The sequence below is a fragment of the Schistocerca piceifrons genome, unplaced genomic scaffold (assembly GCF_021461385.2).
Source record: "Schistocerca piceifrons isolate TAMUIC-IGC-003096 unplaced genomic scaffold, iqSchPice1.1 HiC_scaffold_948, whole genome shotgun sequence".
Classification (NCBI taxonomy): Eukaryota; Metazoa; Arthropoda; class Insecta; order Orthoptera; family Acrididae; genus Schistocerca; species Schistocerca piceifrons.
The window spans coordinates 87,501-92,500 of NW_025729221.1; the positions used below are offsets into that span (position 1 = coordinate 87,501).

At 53.4% G+C, this 5,000-nt stretch overlaps 1 non-coding gene across 1 annotated transcript in view; it reads right to left on the reverse strand.

Annotated features, from left to right (window-relative positions):
- Positions 1-1,503, reverse strand: part of LOC124773186 — a 1,909-nt gene extending 406 nt beyond the window's left edge. The window contains exon 1 of the ribosomal RNA XR_007014515.1: positions 1-1,503. This exon is cut by the window's left edge and continues 406 nt beyond it. This is a non-coding gene — a ribosomal RNA (small subunit ribosomal RNA).
- Between the last annotated feature and the right edge of the window lie 3,497 nt (positions 1,504-5,000).

Below are 5,000 nucleotides of genomic sequence, written 5' to 3' on the forward strand. Positions count from 1 at the left end.
CGCCTGTCCCTCTAAGAAGAAAAGTAATCGCTGACAGCACGAAGGATGTCACGCGACTAGTTAGCAGGCTAGAGTCTCGTTCGTTATCGGAATTAACCAGACAAATCGCTCCACCAACTAAGAACGGCCATGCACCACCACCCACCGAATCAAGAAAGAGCTATCAATCTGTCAATCCTTCCGGTGTCCGGGCCTGGTGAGGTTTCCCGTGTTGAGTCAAATTAAGCCGCAGGCTCCACTCCTGGTGGTGCCCTTCCGTCAATTCCTTTAAGTTTCAGCTTTGCAACCATACTTCCCCCGGAACCCAAAAGCTTTGGTTTCCCGGAGGCTGCCCGCCGAGTCATCGGAGGAACTGCGGCGGATCGCTGGCTGGCATCGTTTATGGTTAGAACTAGGGCGGTATCTGATCGCCTTCGAACCTCTAACTTTCGTTCTTGATTAATGAAAACATACTTGGCAAATGCTTTCGCTTCTGTTCGTCTTGCGACGATCCAAGAATTTCACCTCTAACGTCGCAATACGAATGCCCCCGCCTGTCCCTATTAATCATTACCTCGGGTTCCGAAAACCAACAAAATAGAACCGAGGTCCTATTCCATTATTCCATGCACACAGTATTCAGGCGGGCTTGCCTGCTTTAAGCACTCTAATTTGTTCAAAGTAAACGTGCCGGCCCACCGAGACACTCAATAAAGAGCACCCTGGTAGGATTTCAACGGGGTCCGCCTCGGGACGCACGAGCACGCACGAGGCGGTCGCACGCCTTCGGCTCGCCCCACCGGCAGGACGTCCCACGATACATGCCAGTTAAACACCGACGGGCGGTGAACCAACAGCGTGGGACACAAATCCAACTACGAGCTTTTTAACCGCAACAACTTTAATATACGCTATTGGAGCTGGAATTACCGCGGCTGCTGGCACCAGACTTGCCCTCCAATAGATACTCGTTAAAGGATTTAAAGTGTACTCATTCCGATTACGGGGCCTCGGATGAGTCCCGTATCGTTATTTTTCGTCACTACCTCCCCGTGCCGGGAGTGGGTAATTTGCGCGCCTGCTGCCTTCCTTGGATGTGGTAGCCGTTTCTCAGGCTCCCTCTCCGGAATCGAACCCTGATTCCCCGTTACCCGTTACAACCATGGTAGGCGCAGAACCTACCATCGACAGTTGATAAGGCAGACATTTGAAAGATGCGTCGCCGGTACGAGGACCGTGCGATCAGCCCAAAGTTATTCAGAGTCACCAAGGCAAACGGACCGGACGAGCCGACCGATTGGTTTTGATCTAATAAAAGCGTCCCTTCCATCTCTGGTCGGGACTCTGTTTGCATGTATTAGCTCTAGAATTACCACAGTTATCCAAGTAACGTGGGTACGATCTAAGGAACCATAACTGATTTAATGAGCCATTCGCGGTTTCACCTTAATGCGGCTTGTACTGAGACATGCATGGCTTAATCTTTGAGACAAGCATATGACTACTGGCAGGATCAACCAGGGAGCTGCGCCAACTAGAGCTGAGCAGCCGGCCGCCCGGGAGTGTGTCCCGGGGGCCCGCGCGAACACGCAAGCGTCCGCTCAATCATTCTGCAAACAGGAGGAGGCTGAGCTCCCCTGCACAATACACCTCGAAACCCTCTCAGGTCCCGGCGGCGCGCAGCGCCGTCCCAAGTACTTGGTCGGGTTCGAGAGAGGCGCAATCGCCCGGAGTTAGGCGAGTAGACGCTTTCGGTGCGACCACCCGTGCTCCCAACTGAGCTTGCCGCTGCCGACAGAGGCCCGGGAGCGTGCTGTCGTGGCATTGCCGGCGGGAGACAACACGCGCCACCTACGGTGACCGGCAGCTCCAACGCCAGCGCCACAGAAGGACAAAAGCCCCACTTGGGTGCCGAAGCGAACTCTCCCAGCACAGCGCACGCGCCAACACATCCGCACAGCTGCGATACAAACCACCAGCGAGAACCGCTGGGGCGACCGAGCAGCAGACGGCGTCGCGGCGCCGAGCGCCGGGCGGCGGCGCATCCTCAACGCACACAGTCCTCAATCGGACCAGCACACTGAAGATGTCCACCGCGCTTCGCACCGGGCCCGCGAGGACCTACTTTGGCCGCACGGCGCCGCGCGCAGGGTGCGCCGGCGCGCAGCTGCGACGCCTGCCGCGTCCGTCGGCCGGCGCGCCTGCCACTGGCCGCCCCCACCAGCCGGCTGTAGCGCGTGCGCCCACGCACCGCGCGGCCAGCACGCCGGGAGGCGCCCCCTCACCGGCCGGGGACGGTCCCACCCAGCCACCACCGCGTATCGCTTCACACCCAGATGCCGTTCAGTTTCATCGGCATGGTGGGTATCGCTGGAACAACCGGTTAGTACCTCAACCTATCGTCGCCATCACCGATTCACCCCTAGCGAGAACAACCGCACCACAACGGGTTACCATTTCTTCATTTGCGTAACTTCACCAGAAAACGTAGGCGTCCATCGCCATTAGCAACTTCAACGATTATTGCATGCCTGTGTCAGGTGTCACGCCACACTACGTCTGCCCACATACACGCAACAAAATGTGCACGCCTAGACAATACGTGGAAGGTGGCCCCCGTACGTATGCGATGTCCATTGCTCGAACGACTGTCAACCGGCCTCTGTAGCATGTCGCAGATATGGAACGCGGTGCACCATGCTATCACGGTGTTTGAGGAGAGACGACTAGGTCCGAATACATCAACACACAGCTCATGCTGATCGCCATCCACGGCGTCCGTTCCTCCCACACGTCTCTATGGCGTACCACACTGCAATCCAGCTCTCATAGGGAGACGACACGTAGCTGCGTGCACAATATTTGCACTGTATGGTCCGCCGTTTTTGGGCGCAGTCGTTGTACGGTCACACATGTGCCACGATGTATCATTCAGTACATAAGGACGAATGTGCAGTACAGATTGTGGTTCACGCGTACGACATCAGCGGACAGTTGACACAGGCCGCACCACAACGTAGCCTGCGTACGTCGCATGCGAAGGGCATTGAACATGCAAACTTGTCACCAACCAGCTTGCGAAGGCAGGGGGCAAGGTGGGGACGTGGGGACGTGGGGAGGGGTGGGGGGGGGGGGGGGCGGCATGTACGTCCTGCTGCCATCCACATTACAGTGTACAGCAGGAGCATGTGGAAAGTCAGCAAGACTTGCAAGGTGTTTAACATGAAGCGATACACAGGGGAGCGGGCAGTGCGAGTAGCGAACTATATTGCGAGGGTTGCGGGTGGGCAACACTACACTAATTGAACGAGTCGTATAACAATTACAGAGCAGGTTTAGGCGACAACGTGGGTTACGTTAGCGGACAACGTGGGTTACGTTAGCGGACAACGTGGGTTACGTTAAGGCACAACATGGGTTACGTTAAGGCACAACATGGGTTACGTTAAGGCACAACATGGGTTACGTTAGGGCACAACATGGGTTAGGTTAGGGGACAACATGGGTTAGGTTAGGGGACAACATGGGTTAGGTTAGGGGACAACATGGGTTAGGTTAGGGCACAACATGGGTTAGGTTAGGGCACAACATGGGTTAGGTTAGGGCACAACATGGGTTAGGTTAGGGCACAACATGGGTTAGGTTAAGGCACAACATGGGTTAGGTTAAGGCACAACATGGGTTAGGTTAAGGCACAACATGGGTTAGGTTAAGGCACAACATGGGTTAGGTTAAGGTACAACATGGGTTAGGTTAAGGTACAACATGGGTTAGGTTAAGGTACAACATGGGTTAGGTTAAGGTACAACATGGGTTAGGTTAAGGTACAACATGGGTTAGGTTAAGGTACAACATGGGTTAGGTTAAGGTACAACATGGGTTAGGTTAAGGTACAACATGGGTTAGGTTAAGGTACAACATGGGTTAGGTTAAGGTACAACATAGGTTAGGTTAAGGTACAACATAGGTTAGGTTAAGGTACAACATAGGTTAGGTTAAGGTACAACATAGGTTAGGTTAAGGTACAACATAGGTTAGGTTAAGGTACAACATAGGTTAGGTTAAGGTACAACATAGGTTAGGTTAAGGTACAACATAGGTTAGGTTAAGGTACAACATAGGTTAGGTTAAGGTACAACATAGGTTAGGTTAAGGTACAACATAGGTTAGGTTAGGTTAGGTTACACGTTGTTGTAAGGAAAGGTGTAGGGGGGGGGGGCGGGGGCGGCAGGTTCCTTGATAGTGATTATAGTAAGTGAATGCTTGTGACATGATCAGATTTGTCACGTCAGGATGCACCTTTGGCTTATTAGAGGCGGCGCTCCAATTCTATGCTTGTGTGAGACCTGTGTCTTTGACTCATGTCATTGTTTGTGCGCTGTGACAGGAGGTACTATTGTGATGTTGGGTGCACCGTTGTATAGGACATGTGTGGGTGTTGGTGCCTGGTCTGCGCAATGGTGGATGTCGAAAGGCTGGGATATTGTATTTTCCGCATGGACCTCCTGGTCTGGTTGTGATAGTGTGGATTGTGTAATGTGGCGGAGAAGATGCACTGGATGTTGTTCCATGCTGGTGCTTACATATTGTATGTGCGCCCGTTAGAAGCAGAGAGTGGTGCGTGATCAGAGTGTCTGGCTGACGTGTGGTTCCCATTGTGGGCAGACTCTTTCAGCATGTATACGGACAGTTGTGTATATTTGCTGTAGTTTGATGGCTCTGCATTGATTACTAATCAGCGCCGTGTGTACGGGTAATCTGGTTCCAGTCCAAAATGTTCCATCTGTGTACATTAGTGACAAAGACTCTCCCCATGCAGTGGGGCTCGGTCTGTTATAGCTCTTCCGCGTAATATATTTGCCCCACGTTTTTGCGACTGCGAGTGCGAGTGCAACGCGCATGGGGACCGACATGCTGATGGCTCGGTATCGGACGCCGTACAGTGAGCAACGCGATCGCGTCTCTCGCTCGTAAGTGGTACAGGTCGCGGCTCATGTATAGGGACAGCGGGAATGTCGCAT